We start from the raw sequence: 25,407 nt of genomic DNA, 5'->3' as shown, positions 1-25,407 counted from the left end.
ATATCAGTGAGAGTGGTAGATTTACAACACTCCTCCTCACCACTCATCTACCAGACAGAATTTGCTGACTACAATCTTCAGATAGGAAACAACATACTTTCACAATACTAGCGATAACAGAAACTGGTGGCGAATTATCTTTCAGACACAAATTCTTTTTCGTAAGAATTTTATATGAATATCAGGAATTACAACTTCCATACATTACCTTAAAATCGATCTTTATCGTACCTAATCTCAGATTTTTATGTTTTCAATTATAAGTTACTAGATGCATTATATAAAAAATATGAACGAAATAAATTACAGTGATTCTATATACAAATTACTCCTTTTTCAGTATCCAGATAACCTACAAGACGCACTGTTCTGAGGGTTACTATGGTTCAGACTGTACAGGTCATTGTCCTGGTAATCCACGGAAGTGTGTCGTCAACGGTCATACGTAGTGTAAAATGGGTAAAATAATAATGTACAAATTGTTCTGATTGCCCATTACATAGAAGACTACAATAAAACAGCATTCTAAAATGCAAATATTTACAGTGTGAAAATAACAAATATAAAAAACTCTCATGTTCCTTCCAATCACGAAAGTGAATTAACCGTCCTAACACTGATGGAAACAAAAACGAAACAGAAAGGTTTCTATAAATTGTTATTAAAATCCATGTTTTTTAAGTTTAAAGAATTTTTTAAGTAATATAGTAAAATTTAAAAATTTATTGGTCACGTGATCAAATCCCACAAAGGCCGAAGAATTTTATGGTATATTTGATCACTACCAATCCGTATTTACATTCTGATAAATGTTTAAAAATTATATCTTATTACTTATATTACTTATATTTACATTTGTGACTGACTTATAACAAGTATGTGCGTATTAAAGTTTTAAACCAATGGGTTTTTTTTTCAAACCCCAACGGTATGAATTGAATGTATTGAACACTTTGACCACTTATGACGTCACTGTGAAATTATGACAACAATTAAATTATGCTCATATGACGAATTTATTTATATACAGGCTTAAATACGCCTTGTTCAAGCAGTGTTATATAAGGGAAGACATTTACGAATGTAAATATTTACTCTTATTATTTTGAATTCAAGTTTTTGAACGAAATAGGACATATCCGTAAAATGGCCTTTTCCACTACAGAGCGGGAAATAGTATGTGTTCTGAGTGAAATATGTTACAATATCTAAAGCCGGAATTGCTTATAAAAATTGATTGAACTTTTGAAAGGAAAAAATCTCTATTTAATTCTTCCTTATTTTGTTTTCTCTGGTGGCTTTTGACATGGAATTCTACATAGCTGGGCGTTAGACATTTTGAGAAATATTTAACACATATATAAAAGAAAATGATTATACATTCTTTTTATCAAAATTAGTTCTTGTCCTGTGTAAGACATGCATAAGTTGAATATGAATATCATTGACGAAATTATGCTCTCTCTCTTTCTCTTGATGATTGTACATTTTCCCCGATCTGCTTCCGATTCGTATTGTTTTAATGAACTTTGAGATTGAATACTGTTCATTATCTCCATATTTCATTTTATAAGACAGATACTCTTTCAATGCTCAAATACTAAAAATATGATTATAGGGATAAATTAATTGAGTCCCATCTTTATCTAAAATATAGCTTGGTCTGGATTGCTTTAAATCGCAGGTTGGGGTGGATATAACTGCAATCATGTCAATGAATGTGCTGCTACAAATTTTTGCAGTCACGGTAACTGTAAAAACACAGCTGGTAATTTCCGTTGTAAATGTCCATCCTCTGTTTACGGTCTGAAATGTCAGCTGGATGAATTTGAGTGTCTACAGCCTTTTAATGGAGGAGAGTGTATCAACAAGATTGGTAGTTACGCCTGTCAGTGTAATGCAGGCACCACAGGTAGAAACTGTGAGACTGACTGCAAGGAATTGCTCCAGCAAGACTTGTTATCATCATGAAACGTGCATTGCTATCAGATGAAAAGCTATGTGTACTTGTAACATTGGATACTCTGGGACTGATTTTTCTGTAAAGGATTTCCGTAAAATCAATCTTTGTCAAAATAATTCTACTTGCGTTATTGAGGAAGCAAAATATATATGCTTCTGTACCAGTGGTTTCAAGGGTCAATATTGTGAAACTAGGGACTACTGTGCCATATGTTCGAACACCCCAACAGGTTTTCAGTGTAAATGTGTTGATTATTTTTTTGGAAGAACTTAATGGAAATTTTAGTAGAAATGGTGTTTGTCCCGTGATAGGAAAGGATCGTACGTGTATCTGTAGAAAAGTATCCATTGGACCTGACTGTTCTATTAAAAGTTTCTGTACTAATAAATCATATCGAAATGGTGCTACTTGTGTTGAAGCTGGTGTTAATTACACATGTCAGTGTTCATCTAGCTATATGGGAGATCTTTGTGACAAACCTGATTATTGTGCTAGCAATCCCTGCAAAAGCTTGGGTTTCTGTAGTAAAACTTATTTTGGATATAACTGTTCTTGAACTGGTCCTTTTATGGGGAAAGATGCAACAAATATGACTCTTGTTTTGATCAAACAAGTAGTGACTATGGTAACTGTCGTAGAGTATAAATTCAATGAACTGTTCAAGACTACTTTACATGTGAATGCGACGGCTTAGAATGTCAGAATTATAATAACTGCCATAATATATCTTGTTCTAATCATGGAACATGTTTTAACAGTGGTACTCATTTTCGATGTGTCTGTGATCCTGGATTTTCTGGGAAAATGTGTGAATCAACTCAGTACTGTAAATCATCGTCTTGTGTTGCCCCACGTGTCTGTAAGGAATTCAATTACTTTGAGTGACAAAGGCCTGAGATTCCGAAAGAATAAAGTACTTGATATCCAATCATATGTAAAACCAACAAACATATTTTCAGTATTTACAGAGAAAGTGCACTCAGTCCTTCAGTATTTAAAGGATTTATAAAAGGCGAATGCATAAGACATGCAAGAAATAAAAGTGATCCATCTACCTTACCAATAATTCTAGCAAATTTTAAGACACAATTATTCAAGAAAGGTTACTCTGATAAGGATGTAGACACCATTATCGTTGAAATGGGCCAAACTAATATAGAAAAAAGTACTTGCATAAAATAGTCTTGAAAACCAAACCGCATCAACAAAGGATTATGTTATTACCAAATACAACCCATATATAAAGGGTTTTTTTTTAAAAAAACGCATTCTCAGACACTGGAACATTTTGCAAACAGGCACAATTTGCAAAGAGATATTTATCGATGAACCAATGATTACCTACAGTAAACACAAAAACATAGGCGAAATGATAATTCTATCATGCTTGCAATAGCTTAAGACTTATAAATATGCTGGACTCCTGGTGATGGTGTGTCGTAAAAGCAAAAAAATCATATTTCTTTTTAAAAACCACCGAAACACTCTTTGCTTCCATATAACACTTTTTACATAACTATAAGTGGTCTAGAGTGTTGGTTGCAAGAAAATGTACAATTTTGACTGATTGGTGTCCTTTTTGGAAACTTCCGATCGCGCTTTCGACTGAGCTACCCTGAAGGTATTAATTATCAAAAAGAATAAGATCGATTGAATGAGAAATCTCTTTTCGAAACAATGATATCTCTCTTAAAGAAAAAAGTATCCACAGAGATATACATCTTGCTATAAAAGAGTTATCTCTTTGAAAGTAATTTCATGGTTAAAATAGATATCTCTTTTAAATAGACATCCCTTAATGAAAAGAATACTATGTATATGCTATTGAAAAACGCAGGTTTGTTAAAGAAGCATATAAATCATTTCTCGGAAAATTTAGACTTTTTAAAGAAAATTAAGTTTGATAGTTTATCAAAGTCGCCGATAAAACGTTAACTATTATTAACTATTGCATAAAGACAACAAAGTGTCTGAGGCCAAGAAGCGCACCACCACAACGTCATCACGTGACTGCTATTAATAGCAAAATATTCCTGTTAAAAGTTAACAGAACAACAATACCCCGGGGTTTGATAATTTCTTTTAGTAAATAATATAGTTGAAAAACATCTCTTATGCCTAAAAAGTGCTGCTAGAATCCCACTGTCCGGTCGAGAAAATAATTATTCCATATATTCGCACGAAACCTTACCCAATGTTTTGCATTTTATACATATAACCCGAGATATTTCTTCAAACCATGTTTACCTCACGATTCTAGCAGCACTTTCCAAGTATTAAAGAACGCAAGCTTTCGATACGTACAAATATTAGGTTTTGAAGTATTCAGCTTAGTGTTGTTCTTTTGCATTATTGTTGTCACGAATGACAGAGGAAAGGCCGACCGGGATGCGTAAATAGCTGACTCTCTGCAATAGAAGATACAATCAATGAAAAAGAATTAGCATACCTGTTCAACAAACATTAACTTCACATGAATCACACAAAATATTCCCGATATTTGCTTCTAAACCCCCTTTTATGTATCTTTTTACATGCGTCTTAGCCAAATTCTCGTTACATAACATGATGAATTCTCAAGTTATTGTTGAACATATATGACGTCATCGGTCGGAGTTTTTAATTTAAGTGACAGATACAGCATAACGAAATAAAAACATTTTATTTTTGTTAATATTTGCAAGTTTCTATTCAAATTCAGGAGTTAAATTATATTTCTAAATAACAGTATTTAGAAAACTTGTGTTCTACAATTTACGTCATCTCGTCAATATGACGTCATATGGTATCACTGATTTAGTCAAGTCAGATTATCTTAGTGCTTCCTTAACACACCTGCGAAGAGATAGTGTTTATGTACAAACAGATATATCTTTAAAAAAAACAGTTTGGACCGTCACGGTAGCTCAGTAGGTAGAGTGCTTGCTCCGTGATCGTAAGGTTGTGGGTTCGATCCCCGGCTGCAACTGACCTAAGTCGACAAAAAATAGGTAGCAACTGTTCCTTCGCCAAGTGCTCGGTACTTTGAAGTGAAAATGGCGGGTCATTCGGATGAAACCTTAAACATCGAGGCCTCGTGTAACGGCAGGCGGTGGCACGATAAAGATCCCTCACTGCTCAATGGCCCTGAGTGCCGGGTAAAGGTCTAAATTTGAAGCCTTTCACCGGTATATGGTGATGTCTCTATTGAGTAAAAAATTCTCGAATGGGACGTAAAACAACAATCAATCAATCAAAAAATGTTTGAGAGATATATCTTTGTTATATCTTTCAGAACTAATGATGAAAGAATATATGCTAGAATTTTATTTATCAGAGGCAAGTCTTGTTTTGTTAATAATTTTTAAAACGGCTACCCATACATGTACAATAAAGCAGTAGTTTGCAAATAACTTATTTTCAATAGTTTTGAATTATTTCAAAGAATTTTTAAAATCATTTAACGCAAATCACAATACTTCTTATTTGAAATGCAAGCTGGATGAAGCTGAATTTGATTAATGCACATTCCGATTTATGAGCTTTTCAGATAAAATATATACGCTTTGAGTACGAGTGTATAGGTCCAGAAAACAAAGTTCCTAAAAACTAAAGAACCACATAAAACATCTGCTAACAACCATAGAATTGTTAATATTATGTAATAGAAATGTGATCAAATAATTGTGAGATTTTAACATTTTGTAAAGGCTTTTGTCGAACATTCTTTTGTAATCTTATACCTGACTGTGTATTCTTTAAATCAACTCAATCCACTTGCGCAGTAGGTTTGGATATAAATACACAGGTTCGATTAGAATAACTTGTACCACCAGCCAATTTCAATGTCACAACACCTCGAGGTCGTGCTGTTCACAAATGCCATTGCCGTTATTTACCTTATTTGTTTACTGTTTCAAATAAAGGAATGAACATGAACCTAGCTGTGCTGTTCTGCTCGGTGACATATGGCGCTGCGAGCAGTTCCTAAAACGGCAATGCAGAACGTCCAAGAATTGATATACCTGAACGACTTCAAACTACGGAGGACATCGGGGAAAATCATTGTTAAGCGACGACAAACTACAACGGACGATAAGGAAAATCATCCCATGAGACGACGAACAAGATGGCTGGCGGTGTACCAGAGCATTCATGTATAAACTCAGGATGAACTGAACTTAAATTTTTATTCGAAAAGTTATCATTTACATTTTACATTTATTTATGGAAAATAATTTTATATTTTGAAAATACGTCGTTTGTTTTTTGTTTTTTTTTTTTTCAGATAAAGTATTTCAAATTGATTTTTTTTTTTTTTTTTTTTTTTTTTTTTTTTTTTTTGGAAATTTTTAAATGTGAAATTATGAGCAAAATGAATAGGAAAGGATTACAAAAACGTGTTCATGAGCTTGTATAGGAGTTACTGGAAAGTGATTCAAAACGCGATATTTCCACTTATTGAACCTATAATTCAAAGATAGAAAAATTCAAAATTTCAATGGAAATAATGTACCAGTCAATGATTGGATTGACGAGTTAGTGTCTGTGTTCCGTGCTATGCATATGTCAGTTACTAAAAGATGTGATCTTATTTATTCGTATCTTGAGGGAGAAGCTAAAGATGAAATCAAATTTAGATCGGATATTATCTCAGAGTCAAATGAAATGTTGGAATGCTTACGTTAAGCCTTCGGTAACAGGGAGTCCATCACTGCACTACAGAAAAATTTCTTTGGTTGCAAACAAGGAGTAAAAGAGTCTATCCTACAAATATTCTAATACATTACTTGATTAATTTCAAAAGATTATTCGTAAAGATTCATCAGTTTTCAGATACAAGGAGCTTGTGAAAAAAAGGTCAAGTAACATTACATTCGTCTGTTGGAGTTTGAAGTTTTCAATTTCTTTCAATGTGTCTCAGGTTATTTCTGGGGTTATTCATTTGACTGATCAATCCTTACTTACACACATTGGCGCTTTAATTGTAAATATAGTAATTGCATAAATCCTTCTTTGTTAAATACAACCAGTAGTAATTATTTAGTTATATGTATATAAACAAATTTTTGCACACAATTTTCCCTCCAATTCATCTCAGTAAAGAGTACGATAAAAGTCGAGTAGTTCTGCGTGAAGCATTATATGTTACAATAAGATTACTATAATGTCATAATTTATGTTATAGATTGAACTAGAAAAAAAAAATCAAAGAACAAATGAATATCAGCATGTGAAGTAATTTTTACTAGTCAGGAATACATTTGATGAAAATGGAATTATATTAATATTTGTCTTTTCAAATGTTTACTTTTAAAATAATGATTAATATTCCACAAAAAATGACTTGAGAGTAAGTGTTTTATAGTAGGTTTCTGACCTCGAAGTGGTTATGTAGCTGCCCTAATGCACTACTTCTCCTACCTCAAGATGCAAACAATAAGCATAAATACTCTGTGTCTGTGTTCATAAATCAGCTGAACGTTTTATTTTTATCTGATTGATACTTTTTAAAATAAACATATGGTTTTATCTACTCAGATAACATTGTTTATCAATGATCCAATAGTAAAAATTAAGGTTTACTTAGATAACATTGATATTCAATGAACAATTAATGGGGATATCGAATTAGCTATGGCTGAACAAAAATACATTTTGTTTTCAATGATGTGGATCTTTTTAGTAAAGGTACGTAATTATCGATGTTTGAAGTGATGATTTACCTTTTTGACGAGCAACAAGTACAAGCTGATAAAGTACACTCCCACCAGTTTTCGTTTACCTTAAAGCTGTGTACTTCAGTGTTTCGTACATTAATACCAAAGTATGAGATTTTTAGTGGAATTCTACACATTCATTGAAAGTAAAAAAATGAACTGTATTTTTATTTTCAAGCTGATATGTTAAAGTTAACTACAATGGCTTAGTCAGCAACACATTCAGGTTCCAGATGTATTTTAAATTCTTATTTGTTACATTAATATTCTATTCCATTTAATTATATGCACTATACCTCTCAATATCAATTATAAAAAATGATAAAGATAGGAAATACGGGGACAAAAAATAATGTTTACGACTTATTATTATTATTATTTTTTTGCATATGCTAGCATACAACTGCGCTGGATAATTTTTACAAAATGTGGACTTTTTATGAATACATGTAGCAGAACACTTTCATAGTTGCATTAGAGCATTATTTAAAAAGTGGAGGTGTAACTGTAGCTGCCAGCTGTGAGCATATTAGTTGGTATGTTAACACCTGGAAAATAATGTAACAAGATTTTTGGAGACGTGATTAACATGAGCACTGTGAAAAAAGTTGATGAAAATATAACAATCACATTCATTAATGAAACTCAGTATGTACTTTGTCCCAAGAGAAAACGTGAGATGTGTTCTTAAATGAAACCACTGCTCTTACTTTCTTTAAATGAAGTTAAATTTGTTTTCTCTACGTCTTCCACCGTAGGTTATTCCTTGAAATCTACGATTTGAATATTTCAACGATATTAACTTATCAATACAAGAAATATGCTTTAGACGCAATAGTGTGATAAATATGCGTGTGTCCAAAGTTGTTTATCAGAAACATGTATTCTAAATAATTAAATATTTACTTCAGACTGCAGTCGGGAAGATAACGTTTTTCATTCACATCGATGAAGTGAGGAGCCCAGATAATAAACTTCAGGGAGGAGAATGTTGTCAAGGCGAAGCTGGTTTCCTTTGTACCAAGTTGTGTAAACCTATTCTTACACTATGCCTTCTGTGAGTATTCTATAACTTCAAAAGCTTTACTAACATGAAATATTGAAGAAAAAAATGTAAAATGTTCATCTTATGTTTTTAATTTTTCTTTGCTTCAGAGACAGCAGTCTGTCCTGTGTGTCAAGTTTTACCACGACATTAGACATGAGACGACAAGATGCTATTTGTGGTTCTAAAGTCGGGAATTCAACCAATCCGCAATATTTAGAAATAGATACATGGGTAAATCTCTTTGTCCTTGTTATATTAAATGATGATATACAAGGGAACTTATTTATCTTCCTAACAGTCACTTTCTGAAATAATTTTGTAGATAAAATATTTGTACAAGATACGGGTGGAAGTACGAGATATACAACAATCATCCTCTCCGCTTATCTACCAGACAGAGTTCTCTGATTACAATATCCAAATAGGGAACAACGTGCTTTCACAAAATTGGCAACAAAAGAAACTGACAGCTAATCATTTATCGGATTCAAATTCTTTTTCGTAATTTGTTTATTCATATCATGCAATTAAAACTTCAATATAAACCTTAGAAATAAATGTTTTTTATTATACATTGAGAAAAGTACTTTACTGAAATAAAGCATTGAATTCATTTATTTAATTTATAATATACCAGAACTTACGATGTGAAATAATGTTTTTTTTTCTTTAAAATACACTGTAAACACTTATTTCAGTGTCCATCTAACGTACAAGGCCTACTGTTCCGAGGGCTACTATGGATCGGATTGTAAAGCTCATTGTCCTGGTAATCCGAGGAAGTGTGTTGTCAACGGTCGCACCTACTGCAAAATGGGTAAGATAATACATTTAATTGTACATATTGTACATATTGTACACATTGTACATATGTCGACTCGATATATTCCAGTGAACTTGAACTTGAGGACAACAAAGAGCCGGTCACATTTGTTTTATATTTTGATGCTTTACTAACTATAGACGATAAAAACCAACTATAAACTAAATTTTATGACAAACGAGTTAACTTCAGTTTTCCATCGTCAACTATCCTTATTTATTTAGCAATATTCCGCTATCATCTGCTTATGGTTCCAGTATTTATGCCTCCCGCCTTATTTGATACTCAAGAGCATGCTCTGATTATGATCAAATTTTTAACCTAGCTGGCTGCTAAGAAAATAAGTTGATGTTACAGGGATTTCAACAACTTCATTTAAAGTCAGCATTTTTTAAATACTATGGTCGTGATAATGCATCTGTTAGCAAATATAACCAATTATTTGGTCTTATTTTGACTACTTTCATATTTCATACCTACATGTATTAAAAAGCCTTTTGTTTTTATACTCAATTTGACTACGGCACCTAGGCACCTGATCCCACCTCTGTTCATATTGTTTGCCCTGTTCACAAATTTGTATTGTTTTTGTAGATTTTTATGAGATCAGTCACTGCTTGTTATCTTCACATTGTCATTGATTTGATAGATCCCTTTGAACTCAAAATTAAAGATACCACTGAGTTTTGAACATATGTTTTATATTTGGATATTTTACTAGAAAAATACATTAACGGTAACCTAACTACAAAACTTTTAGATAAACGTGATGACTTCAAGTTTTATATCATCAATTTACTTCCTATATCTTATGTGTTGCAAGATACCATTATCACCTACATACTACATTCACAAAGATCACACGATGGATGTGACTGATTGACAGGGGATGCTTATTCCTATGCCATCTGATTCCACCTCAGATGTTTGAGCTTCATTACTGTTTGTTATCTTCAAATTTTATACATATAATAATTTTGATTTGAACATATTTTATTGCAATTAATATATTCAATAGGATTGAGTACAAGTTATAAAAACTTAACAATAAATGTAACTAGATGAGAACAACGAGTAGGTCCTCCCTGTGATTTCTCATATGATCTTAACTGGAATAATTTGATTTGTAAAAAATGACTAAATGATAAAAAGAAAGAGCAACTAAATTCTTCAAAATAATACGAAAAACACATTAGGGAATAAATTTATCAGTCTTAAACAACTTCTTGTTCCTTTTCATTCACTTCCGGTATGACCGGAAGTCCTCAAATCCTCTTTAAACTCCACATTGAGCGTGTAGGAATCATCCTTGAGAGTTTCGATGAAAGATACCCATATTTGGTTTACTTTTGGATTGGAAGGACCAACTTCCGGTGGAAATTTTAAGAATGAAAAAATGAAAAGATGCTTAAAGTAACTCCGGTAGACAACAAAATTGATGACGAAAAAAATGAAAAACTATTTGCACATATACAAGTCAACTTCCATCATCCCTGAAAGTTTCATGAATTTATATTTATCTCTGACTATTTCTGAGGACACGCCCGGACAAAATTTAAATTTTTAAACTGAAAATTGGACGTAATTCACGACCAGAAATGATGTCATCAAAAAAGAAAATTTCTTATCAATATCGTTTCATTTTCTATCAAATCAGATCTGAGAGTTTCATGAAAATCAAGCAAGCCATTTCCGAGAATTTGCGTCCACTAAAATTGTTGGAATAATAACAAAAGGGAAAATGAAACCTTACGAAAACAATAAGGTCTTTCGTTGGAGACGGAAGATCTTAAAGATACGATGGCCCTCAAAAACGTCAAAAAGCGCAATTGCGTTTGGTCATTTTGAACGGTCGTTAATATGTATATTGTGTAAAAAATGTTTGATATTAAAAGCAAAGCCAAACAAGTTTGATTTGATTGTTATACGAAAAATTGCCGTCTTAAAAGGTCGCACAAAGTGTGTAAGGCCCAGGGGAAAATGTAATTTTTGTAATGAAGTTTCTGGATTTAAGTGATATTGCTTTTCATGAATCAAATCAAAACTGAAAATATTAAATGTGAAAGGTATAAATTGGCTCTGAAGCGTCATTTTCTGATATCGATCCATATGGCATAAGCGGATAAATGAAATATCAGGGAAAAAACTACAGGGATTATGTCTTTGAAAGCACCCGAAAAAGAATTGTAAAATTACGAGATTATATACCTGGTGTAAAAAAAAAAAAGAGACGACAAAAATTATCAATTAAACAAGAAAGGACTACTTCCAGTTCATTGATTCACAAGTGGCATTAATTGATTTTAAAAATGAATTTTCACTTGGAGGAGACACTACAAAAAGTGGAAGTCCATTACTATTGATGAAAATACAATATTATTATAATTATCAAAGAGAGTAACGAATTATTCCACCACACACACCCATAGTTCAGTACACAAGCCCTATGCTTGTATTTGTAACTTTACCTATGTATTTCTCAGAATTAAAAGCACGTTTAAAGTTTTTTATTTTACAACTTTTAGCTCTGAATTTCCAAACCGCCTTCTGGTTACAGGCGATGATTAAAAAGGAAGTGCTGTAATTTCAGAGTGATAAACGAGATGTAAATAAATTTTCGGTCCAAATTTCCAGATTACGCAACAGGCTAATACACAAAATCATCAACTAAATAAACCAAATTTTAGATTTGCACAATACATAAATCCCAATCAATATTTGTTTAATGTGATCTTACAAGAATAATAGTTTATTTACAGACAATCACATATGTGCAAATGTAGCTAGAACATCACCGTATAAATGCATTTGTGTAAGTAGTGTGTATTAAGGCGCGCATTGTATATACATAATATTTATATTGAAAATACGAAAATCATATTTGTAAAGTATAGTCACTGAGTATTGATCTCGTGTTGATATATTTAGTGAATTATGATCTATATTTAAATGTCATCACACATATGGCAGTGTTGTTAATGCAAACAAAAAAAGTTGCATACGATCTTTTGGAGAGTCTGCAAACATATGTCGAGTATGATACTGGTATAGAAATTTTAATTCATAAAGCAATCAGTAAATGGTAAACAAAAAGGGGGATTATCAAGATGTCGACGCTTCTATAAACAATTACTGTTAATCAATTTTTATTCGCGAGGACTTTATTTTCGCGTAATTACACGAGAAATTTTCATTCTCGCGTATATTAATTTTCCTAAAGATTGTATAGAGCTATAACCACAATTCGTGAAATTTTTGTCTCTCTTATTAAGAGTTAATGACTACCTCACAAAAATAAGGCGTTTCGAAAATTCAGAGACCTATAGTATGAGGCAGGTAAAGAATCATTATGCCCAGTGTGTAAATTGTCAGTCTCCTCATAAAAACTGAGAATAAGCTCGTAATCAGATTCTTGGTCTACTTCCAGTGAGTAGTTTTAAATTGACTAGCTTATTCTCGTAGGAGTTAACTTTTCAAGAAATTGACAAAAAGCTGACAGGTATTTATATGAAAATTGCATAGTTTTATGGTCGATACAATGACCTTGTCAGCTAATACAACCTATCATTAAGTCAAATGCTGACTGACTTTTTTCATTCTAATTGTTAGGCCATTATTTACAAACTGAATTGTCTACGGCTTTTTCCGTTTTATTCCCAATTATAACAAGGAGAATATGGCGGATGTGACCGGTCGGCAGGGAATGCTCACTCCTCCATGACACCTGATCCCACCTCTGATGTTTTTCTGTTTTTTTTTTTTTTTTTTTTTTTTTTTTTTTTTTTTTTTTTTTTTTTTTTTGGGGGGGGGGGGGGGGTCCGTGTTTCCTCTGCTCCAAATTTGTATTGTTCCAATGGACTTTGAGATTGATAACTGTTTCTTATCTTTATATTTCATCATACTAATAAAGAATTAAATAGAAACACGATTAATAAACAAAACAATATAAGTGACGATTAAACAGCAATATTAGTGCCGGTAAATTAGGTATGACGATACATTGTAGGGTGGCAAGGATATAACTGTGATCAAGACATCAACGAATGTGATTCTCGCTCGTTTTGCGGTCACGGTCATTGTACAAATACAGCCGGTGGTTTCCAATGTACCTGCCCTTCCTCTGTATATGGTCTAAGGTGTCAACAGGATGAAGATGAATGTCTCCTAGAGCCTTGTAATGGAGGGGAGTGTATCAACAAGGTTGGAACATACGAGTGTCGTTGTAGATACGGAACCATGGGTGATAACTGTGAGTTTCTTTCAGCAGGACGGTGCTCCTCCACAACATGCAACCATCATGGTACGTGCCATTTTAGCTTCGGGTATACTGTGTGTATTTGTGATTCAGGATACCTTGGGACTGATTGTTCTCTGAGAGACTTCTGTAAACATAATCTTTGTCAAAACAATTCTACTTGTGTTAATATGAAAGCAAATTATACCTGCTTCTGTCCCAAAGGTTTTAAGGGTCAATATTGTGAAACTTTGGACTACTGTTATAACAACCCTTGCCTTAATTCAGGAATTTGTATGAACACCCTGTCGGGGTTTCAGTGTAAATGCGTTGATTCTTTTATTGGAAAGAATTGTAGTGAATATGACTTTTGTGGCGGGAATTGTAGTGGTAATGGTATTTGTCAAGTGATAGGGGAACGTCATAGGTGTGTGTGTAGACAAGGATTTATTGGACGTGACTGTTCTTTAAAAAGTTTCTGTACTAACCATGCATGCCAAAATGGCGCTACTTGTGTTGAAGCTGGTGTTACTTACACATGTAACTGTTCCTTTGGCTTTATGGGAGATCTTTGTGAAAAACATGATTATTGTGCTACTAGTCCCTGTAAAAATTCTGGACTTTGTAAGAATACCGATTCTGGATATAACTGTTCGTGCGTTGGGCCTTTTTATGGGAAACACTGCATTGAATATGACGCCTGTTTTAATCAAACATGTAGGGGCCATGGGACTTGTCGTAGGGTAATAATTCAATCAAATGGTCAGCACTACTTTACTTGTGAATGCGATGCTGGATGGTCCGGTTCAGAATGTCAGTATTACAATGCCTGCCATAATATATCATGTTCTAATCATGGGACATGTTTTACTGGAGGTACAGACTTTTTCTGTAAATGTGATGCCGGATTTTCTGGAAGAATGTGTGAATCAACTCAGTTCTGTGAAGTATCGTCGTGTGTTGCCCCGCGTGTTTGTAAAGAAAACTTGATGGGATTTTTTTTGCGAATGCCCATATGGGGTAGCAGGAGATAAATGCGATAGAATTGACCACTGTCTGAAAAATCCATGTGGGGATCGGGGTGCTTGTTACGACACAGATACTGGATTTAACTGTTCTTGTTACATTGGATGGACAGGTGATTTCTGTAAAAATATAGATCATTGTGTAAATGCTTCGTGTCAGAATGGCGCATTATGCAATAATAATTTCTATAACTACACATGTTCATGTAAAGAAGGCTTTTACGGTCAATATTGCGAACTTACCGACTTCTGTTATACCTACCCATGTATGCACAATGGATCTTGTCATAATCAGGCCAACACATTTACATGTTTGTGTCCAAATGAGTGGACCGGACACCAGTGTGAACAAGAAAACCTATGTTTTACTACTCAGCCATGTGGAGAACATGGTCATTGCTTGCAAGTTGATATGCAAGTGGTATGTTCCTGTGCAACAGGCTGGATAGGGGGGAATTGTACAATTAAAAATTACTGCTATAACTCTCCTTGTGGCTCTATGGGAACTTGCCAGAACCTAGCAGATTCTTATCTTTGTACTTGCTACCCAGAATGGACGGGGGAAAACTGTGAAACGCATGCATGTAAAAATAATTCATGTCTTCACGGAAATTGTCATGCTGCCATGAGTACCCTGTATTCCTGTGACTGTGATCCAGATTGGATTGGAGATTATTGTGATGTTGTAAATCCGTGTAACTCTACGTCATGTGGAAATGGTGGGAAATGTGTCGCAAATTGAATTATGTCACAATTAAATTCAAATTCATCTAAAATTGAAGAAGGACTGGTTAATGCAACTGCATTGTGTAAATGTACACATGGTTGGGAAGGTGATACGTGCACAGTTGATATTAATGAGTGTCAAAAACAAAGTCCTTGTCATGGGCATGGCTCTTGTTTAAACAGCATTGGTGGATTTACTTGCAATTGTGAGCAAGGCTTCACTGGTATTGAATGTGAAGTAGATGTTGATGAATGCGCATCTAATCCTTGCCATAACAATGCAACTTGCATCGATGCTGTTGACGGTTATACTTGCTTATGTTCTTCGTTTTTCCAGGGTGATCTGTGTGACAAAGATATTAATGAGTGTCATTATTTTGTATGTGGATCCCATGGCACTTGTATCAACAGGTATGGCAATTATGACTGTACATGTGCTCCAAGCTGGAGGGGACGCCATTGTGAAAATCATATCAATTCGTGTTCTCTCGACCCCTGTAAAAATAATGCAACATGCTTTGATGTAGACGAAACATTCTTTTGTATATGTGGCGATCGATTTACAGGTCGACATTGTGACATTGATGTTGATGAATGCAAAACTGGATCTCCCTGCAAAAATGGCGCATCATGTACAAATACATACGGGTCATTCTTTTGCACATGTCACGAATGGTGGAGTGGACAATTTTGTGATCTGGATATTGATGAATGTTTAAACAATTCTTGTCCAAGAAATAAAACATGTGTTAATAAATTGAATGGCTTTGAATGTAAGGATTGTTCTTCTTTTCGTTGTCTTAATGGAGGAACATGTGATGATACAGAACAAGGTCCAGTCTGTAAATGTTCCAAAGACTGGACAGGTTTTCAGTGTACTGAAAGAAATTTCTGTAAAGACGATCCATGCGGACCACTTCAGATCTGCATAAATGAGAAAAATACATTCACGTGTGAATATCACTCTTGCAAAAGCTCTCCTTGTCAAAACAATGGAAGATGTGTTGAGGATGGTTCTATATATCATTGTGAATGCAAAGCTGGTTGGATAGGGAAACTTTGTGAAGATAAAAACTTCTGTATGGTGAATGTTTGTAAACACAACGGTACGTGTGAAAATGGAAACTCCTCATTCCACTGTGCATGCTCGCAAAATTGGTTTGGAGAATATTGCGAGATGTATGACTTTTGCTCATCACATCCCTGTGTTAATGGTGGTGTTTGTCAAAATATGCTGGATAGGTATTTTTGTAATTGTCCACAGGGTTGGGAAGGCAATAATTGTGAAATATTTAATCACTGCTTCAACCTTCCATGCAGAAATACTGGCATTTGTAATAATCAAAATAATTCATATATTTGTACTTGTCCTACAGAGTGGAAGGGTAAAAATTGTGAAGAATATAATTACTGTTTTACCTCACCCTGCCATAACAATGGGACTTGTCAAAGTGGAAAAGATTCTTTTACTTGTTCCTGTTTACCGGGCTACTTAGACAAAACTTGTGACGTGTTCGATCAGTGTCTTTCAGGGCCTTGCCAGAATAATGGAACTTGTGTAGTGAGTCAGAACAATTACGAATGCCGATGTCATGGTGGGTACATCGGAACACAGTGTGAATCAGATCGAGACGAATGTAAACTGAACCTGTGTCCGGCAAGGTCAACGTGTTATAATCAGGATGGGGGATATCTGTGTGTATGGGATCGAAGACGGAAGAGGGAAATTACGTCACAAGTTATGGGTAAGATTTTCAATCCTTGGTTAAAATCCAATAATTACCGTAGTATAATTTAGCAAAGTATCCTTACGGTGGAATATTTTCTCAATTAACAAAGTTTCAATATTTTGTCTTCTTTATAGTCAAAATCTTGTAAATGAATTTAGATTGTCTTTTTGGCGCTAGACCCATTACAACGTCATAATTGATTTAAACTCACTTTTTACCGTACCTTAAGGGGATGAAGGACACATGGTCACATGACTCTGTTTAACTACGTCATAGTCTCCGTTTATATAAGTGCAAAACGTGTAAACCATCAGTTCTTGTATTAATATTTGACAATTTGTTTACTTTGATTACTATCTTATATATAAAAAATAAAAAGTTGTAACATTCTTGTAAACATTTACAAATTATGAAATTGTTTGATCCACTCCTCTGTTTCCCTAAACTGCGCGTCCAACAAGTCGGTGACGTCATACACGATCTGTTAGTACAGCAAGATCATACTAGGTGAATACAGGGGCGGTATTATTATGTAAAAACAAGTCATAAACAGTATGTGATGTAGTATTTTGAGAAATGGGGAACACAAAAATTTATTTTTGCATTGCTGATGACGGAATTCTGATGTAGGTATATCTTATTTCGCTTATTTAGCTTACGCGTGACGTCATAGTTGGTTTTTCCCGTACTCGAGAAATGTAAAAATGACACGGTTTTGTCATGTTTATGCCTTCTTTCACGAAGTCCTGTGCAATATTGAGGTCAGCTTCACCATACGAAATTTTTACAGTTAATCAATAATACGAAGGACTTGCATTTCAAGGTAAATTTAAAAATATTGAATGATAGAATTTTTTGTAAATTACGTTTTGTGTTGTTTAAGTTGTCTTAAAAAGTACGTAATTTTCCCTATCCAGATGCAGAGTGATAGAAGAAACTTGCTTATTCGAATTTTAAACCCTATTCATACTCTGAAATATTTTAAAAGGTACATGTCTACTTACATATTTTTTATAAATGCTTAAAAAATCCCATTGTGGACAGAGTAATGAGTCCGGAAACATGGAGAATTAAAACTCCCCTTAGATGCTGTAGGACATAGTATTTGTCAATCAGTATCTCGAAAATAAGGCCAGAAACCTAATGATATTTCTGCTTTAAGATATGTGGGACATACTTAATTAGAAATATACAAAATATAAAAAAAAATTGAATGGCACGTATTTTTTTCAGCTCAAGGTCCTTCTTCCCCTTAAGGCTTCATTACAATTATGTAGAAAATAAAGAATTTTCAAGGAATTCAACTCGAAATCCCGATACCTATATTCAATTTATTATTATTCAAAGATGTGGTCGAGAATATGTATTACTAAATTACCATTTTCCTGAGAGACCTTAGGCAATTTGGATATTTCTTTTGTCTGCTATGGGGAAAAAAACCTCACATATCTATATCTGATTTACAAAATGTATATGTTTTTTTTCGTTGAGTTAACTTTTTTTTAATTTATTTTTTATAAGCTTTCACAAGTGTACAAGGCAAACATGTTATATATATATAAGTATATAAACAAATATACATATACACAATGAATTTCTTAATACTTTTGTTCTTCTTACAAGAGTACAAAATTTACTTGTAACTGTGAAAGTTATTTTTTAATGAAGAAAAAATGGGGGGGGGGGGGGGTCAGCAGTGATAAAAAAAATGCATATATAAATATTGACAATCAAATAACTAAATATTCCTTTACGGTTCATCATAAAAATATATAAGTTTTTTTCAATGTGCATCACAGATTTTTTGCCAATGCCTTTCATATTCCATATATCTACAGCTTTTTAACAACAAAATCTGTTCTATAAAAATCTGTCTATGATCCTCTTTATTAGAATATCAATATTTAGTTTTCGAACACTTTTATATTTACAGCAAAAATAAATTGTTTTACAATAAGTATTATCAAGTTTTGTTATTTACATATATTCTTGTTCTCATATTTACCAAAAAGTATAGCTAGTCTGTCAAAACTACAATGAATATCTAACTTTTCCAAAATCCATTCTTTAATTCTACACCATAATTCTTTTACTTCGAAACATTCAACAAATAAGTGATCAATTGTTTCTATGTCACTTGAACAAAAAGTACATGCTGGTGAATCAATCATCTTCAATCTAAAAAGATAATAATTTGTTGGAATAATTCTGTGTAATATTTGAAATTGAAGCCACTGAAATTTAGATTCCCGAGTAATTTTGAAAGGGAGTTCAAATATTTTATTCCAATCTGCTTCACCAAAGAAAAATCGTTTTCCTTCCATTTTAAAAGAGAACTGATAGGCTTTTTGTTTTTATTGATAAATATGTTGTACATATCCTTACACCCTTTATTGATGCTATAGAATATCAAAATAGAATTTGGAATATTTGGTCCAATAATCTTTAAAGAGACACAGTGACGGAAAAAGGGGAAAATTGGCAATAGTAGAATATATGCATGACACATGCAAATTTTGTTCAATTCTTAAAGATATTAGGTTTCAGAAAATTACAGGCTTCAAAACCTAAAAAATTTACTTTTATGGAGAAAATTAAAAGTAAAACTAATTTTTGTTTGCTCCAACACAAAAATATTGCATCACTTCTTCCTCTTTATTGTATGCATGCGCAGAAAAGTTTAAGAATTCACCATGGGGTCAATTACATAGATATAAATGTCGGATGACCAAGGATTTTGATACAATCTTCAATAAAGATGATCAGAACTTATTCCTCACTTTTTCTTGCTCTAATTCAATGTTGTTTACAAGTTTCATTGCTAAGAATAAGCGTCGAGTGACCTTGACATTGTTGACATTGACGATAGCAACTAAGCGATAGATACAACCTTTGCTTTTACGGCACTTAAATTTTGCAGTTGTTTTCTTGCTTTACAGTGCAGTTGAGTGGTCAAAACTTCGCTTTATTCAAATTTCACATAAATCTTTTGTTTTATGATACAACTATCTTAAAAGAAGCATGTGATTTTATATCATTATGTAACTTTAATCTTTAAATTCCCTCTATTCTTGCATACTTCAATATTTCTAATATAGCTCTCTTAAGACCATTATATTCAACAAAATTTGTTTTCACTTTTGAATTTACTATAGTATCAAAACTTAAAAAATACCATTATTATCAAAAAGGTCATTTAAAAAGACAAAGCCTTCATCAAAATAGCTTTTCCAGAAAAAAAATTTTCTGTAAATCATTATGTATGGGTTATTCCATATGTGTTTTGATAACACCTGTATGTTTTCTTGGTGTATATTTATTAGTCTTACCCAGGAATTAAGGACCTCTTTCCAAAAATCATTTGTTAATTTCTTTGTTAAATTTAGAATGTAATCTGAGCCCCTTATCCACAGACTTTCAATGTCTGTTTTTAGTTCAACTTCAAACAGCTTTACCCATTTTGCCTCTGAGTGAATGTCTTCTAACCTAACTTGATTTAAGAGCAGAAATGAATGAAAGTGTAATCTATCATTTTCAATCCTCTATATCTATATTCCTGAATTACAATTTTTTTCTTAATCTTATGTATTTTACTATTCCATAGAAAGTGAAACAACTCTGTCTCAAACATTTTTAGAAATTCGGATTAAGGATTTGGTAGGGTGAGAATCGCATGATTTAGTTAAAGTTTTAATTACTGTTAATCTGCCAATTGGGGTAAGTTTCCTCATGCTCCAACTGCATAACAGTTTTTTTTTATATCATTTAATTTTGTAATGTGATTTAATTCAAGCATATCATCCAAATTAAGTGAAAATTTTATTCCTATCAAAATTTGAATTATCCCAATCAAGCTTCCACCGAGAATGGTGAAAAACTTCCTTTGAAAATTTCTTACTTTCAATCCAAACCATTTTTGTTTCCAGGAAGTTAATCTTTAACCTTGAAATAATTGCAAAATAATCTAGTTCTCGAAGAATACCATCCATAGATGTAGGTGAACCATCTGAAATAAGAGAGGTAACATCCGCGTATTGTGAAAGTTTATACTCTTCACCCTCAATTGTTATTCCTTTAATGTCTTTATTATTTCGAATTAATTGTATTACGCATGATTTAATACCATTGTAGAAGTTTCAATCCATTTTTAATAAAGGGTTTAAAGTTGAAAAAGTCCAATGTTTGATACATATAAATTTCCATGAGATCGTATCAAAAGCCTTTTCAAAGTCTATAAGCATTAGTAAACCAGGTATTTGATAACATTCTGTATAATGCATTAAATCATATATCAGTCTAATATTCTCCCCTAAAATCTGCCTTTAATAAATCCAGTTTGGTCTCTGTTAATTAGTTTATCTAATTTTGTTTTCATTCGTTCAGCAATACAACCTGAAGCTATTTAATAAACAACATTTAAAAGACTAATAAGCCGCCAATTTAAAAAAAAAATGTTTTGGTTTTCCTGATTTTGGAATACAGGTTATGATTCCCAGTTTATTTGACTCTGTAAATTGTAATAAATCATTTGAATTGTTTATTGCTCTTGTAATAAAAGTGCCCATATCCTTCCAGAAAATTTGAAAACCTCGCTTCAAGGTAACTTGAAAGTTAAGCTCCGATACACCTTGTTTATCTACGGTATAGTTATAAAGCATCATTAAAGGAATTTTTTTCTCAAATTTGAGAAATCTTTAGGCACCTTTCATTTACTAGATGTTGACCTTAAGTAAAAATATTGAATTACGCAGGTATGTTAAGGAAGCACTCAGATATTCTGACGTGACTAAATCAGAGATACAATATGACGTCATAGTAGGCGAGATGACGTCTATTTTAGAACACAACTTTTCTTAATATTGGTATTTAGAGATGTAATAAAACTTCTGAAAATGAATAGAAACTTGGAAATATTAACAAAAATAAAATATTTTTATTTTTTATGCTGTATCTGTCACATGGATTAAAATCTCCAATCGATGACGACAAAAGTGTTCAACAAGTTACTTGAGAATTGATGATGTTATGTTACGAGAATTTGGCTAAGACAGCATGTAAAAAGATACGTAAAAAGGGGTTTAGAAGCAATTACCGTGAATATAGTGTGTTATTCATATGGAATAAGTTAAACAGGCATGCTGATTTGTTTTCTTCGATTATATTTTCTATTGAAGACAGTAGGCTATAGACGAATCCCGGTTTGCCTTGCTCTATCATTCGTGACAACAATTATAATGCAAAAGAACAATACAAAGCTGGCTACTTCGAAACGTAAGATTTGTACAGATCGAAAGCTTACGTTCTACAATACTTGGAAAGTGCTGCTAGAATCGTGAGGTAAACATGGTTTGAAGAAATATCTCGGGTTATATGTATAAAATACAAAACATCGGGTAAGGTTTCGTGCGAATGTGTAGAATAATAATTTTACCAACCGGACAGTGGGATTCTAGCAGCACTTTCTAGGTATAAGACATGTTTTTCAACTTTATTATTAACTCAAAGAAATTTATAAACCTCGGGGTAGTGTTGTTCTGTTAAGGTTTTTTTAAGGAATATTTTTCTATTAATAGCAGTCACGTGATGACGTCGTGGTGTTGCACTTCTTGGCCTCAGACGTTGACACTCTGTTGTCTTTATGTAATAGATAAAAATAGTTTACATTTTATTGGTAGCTTTGATAAATTATCAAACTTTAATTTTATCAAAAAGTCTCAATTTCCTGAGAAATGATTTGAATGCTTCCTTAACATACCTGCTTTATTTAAAAAACAATTATAGGCAGATAAATTGATTGGAAGAATTATTTACAGGGGTACATGTATTTTTTCATGAATTTCTTTTTTAAAGATATCATCTTTAGATGAAGCTTAACAAGTTATGTATTCTACAGGTTTGGCATATGGTGTACTAGAGTTGCCATACTCTGTAGACAAGAGAGAAGTACACAAAAATTTTGACAATGCTCAAAGACAAGTGAAGGAAAGGTTCTGTAAAACAAGACCCTCTCTGTTTGAGGCATCGTCATTGACTTCAGAAGGGTAACTATTACTAGATTTTTTCTTTCCTTCAATTTCACAGCCCGCTTTATCGTAGATTTGATCACGTACCGACCCGTATATACATTGTGATTAATGTTTCTGGTCATGTGACGAACCCGTTTATATAGAACGTATATAGCCTTAGATATGAAAATTCTAATACATTTAAATAATAAACGAAGAACTAATTGTCCGAGTAGCATTCATAGTCTTTTATGTGTGTGTGTGTGTGGGGGGGGGGGGGGTTCTTAGATTCATTTATCACGTTTTTCATTCAAATTAAAATACATATATAGTTATGGATTCAGTATTGTTAAACAATATATGCAAAAAAGCTAATGGTCAGGATATTTCGGGGGTTCATAAATTAGAACAATAAACTGCATGACTCAGGAAAAGACAATTAATTCTTTTTAAAACGTCCAGGTCATTTTTTTTTAATAACAAATTATTTAAAACAGTACAAACAAAAACCATAACCATAGAAGAACATAAATAGTATGAATAAACGGTCTTCCAAATGTTTCCCTATAAAGAGCATTGTCAACTTAGAACTGGAATATAACACAAGATTGCTTTTACACATGAGGTATAAAGATAAGACCTGTTTTTAATATGCTTATCATGAAATGTTGATGGAATAAATTATAAAGAATACAAACAGTAGTCAATCTGATCTTATATTTTGTATCCCAGTATTGATTCATATTCAAAACGTTTCAAGTTGTCTCAGATTGTTCAATTTTCAGATATTTACATTGCATATGGGAAAATCTTTAATGGACATTCTTTATTTTTAGGAATGAAAAAATGTACCTTCATTTCAACTACCTTTGTAAAAAGGAAGAGGATCACTTCTGATGACTGTCAGATCAATTAATAATCAGTTATTATTATTATTATCATATATATATATATATATATATATATATATATATATATATATATATATATATATATATATATATATATATATATATATATATATATATATATATATATATAAAAGATGCATTTAAGGACATACGTGACGTACTTTCGAACTTTATTATGTTATTTTCTGTAATTTAAGTTTTTTCTAAAGTTTTCGACTCTTTTATGCTGTTCACTTCCTCTTAAGCGAATTTTGAAGAATTTTCGGCCTAATTATTCCATTCAATTCATTTATTGACAACACCATCATACATTGGCATATAGTGATGAATACAACAAACAATAACATGCATAAAATCAATTTAAAAAAATATTCCAGTAAGCAATCAGTTAAGTTTTTCTTTTCTAATATCAATGCACTTTTTCAGAAAGTTACGTACTCTTCTAGCAATTTTAATACTTGGAGGGTTGATAATGTCAACAATAGGGGTTTTCCTTCATGTAACACTGAGCATTAATATCAATATATTGTACCGGTAATCTATACTGATCATAACTAGGACAATAAAGTACAAAATGTTTTTTTTAATTTTATATTTGGTATTTCTGTAAATATTGTTTTGCATAAAAGTAAGAGAATATTCAACATTTGACATCTTTTCAAAACTCCTGGTTATGTTTGCTGATTTTTAGCCAATGAACATCTTTTAGTAATAGTTTGTTTGTTTTTTTAAATTCATAATATCCTGCGAAAAGCCAAAAAACACAGAAGCAGATTTTATTTTGTCAATCGATAACATGCATCTTTTAATGACACAGGATGAACGTACATCATTCTGTCAACTGAATGGTCACTGAAAGGTCTGGAAAAGTCAATGAATGGTAGAGCTCTGCCATTCAGTCACTTTTTAGTAGACTTTCTGTTAACTCAGTGGCAGAGTTTCGTTGTGAAGGAAGACAGGGCTAAAATCAAAGGAGAGGAGTTCAATTCAGAATGCTTAAACCCGAGAGGGCTTTACGTCTGCAATGGCATCATTATGCTTTACGCAATCTGCCATTCACTGTTCACTATAGTCCTGGTTGACACGTTATTACTGGTGACGTAAATTTAGTTAATAATGAAGACCTTAGAATACTAATCTTAAAACGTCCTAAATATAGGGAACGCCGATCCTTTAACTGGCGTCGTAATTTCATACCGATACAAATTATGGATTCTGTAGAGGATTACGCCAGGTGTTGGGT

The 25,407-nt window shown here is 32.7% G+C and overlaps 1 pseudogene; it reads left to right on the top strand.

Annotated features, from left to right (window-relative positions):
* Positions 1–381: 381 nt before the first annotated feature.
* On the top strand, positions 382–24,150 carry LOC133203550 (neurogenic locus notch homolog protein 1-like; annotated as a pseudogene).
* Positions 24,151–25,407: the final 1,257 nt, after the last annotated feature.

The sequence above is a fragment of the Saccostrea echinata genome, unplaced genomic scaffold (assembly GCF_033153115.1).
Source record: "Saccostrea echinata isolate AGI-Se365-2 ecotype Australia unplaced genomic scaffold, CSIRO_AGI_Sech_v1 ptg000051l, whole genome shotgun sequence".
In the NCBI taxonomy this organism is placed as follows: Eukaryota; Metazoa; Mollusca; class Bivalvia; order Ostreida; family Ostreidae; genus Saccostrea; species Saccostrea echinata.
This window is presented reverse-complemented; position numbering and strand designations above follow the sequence as displayed.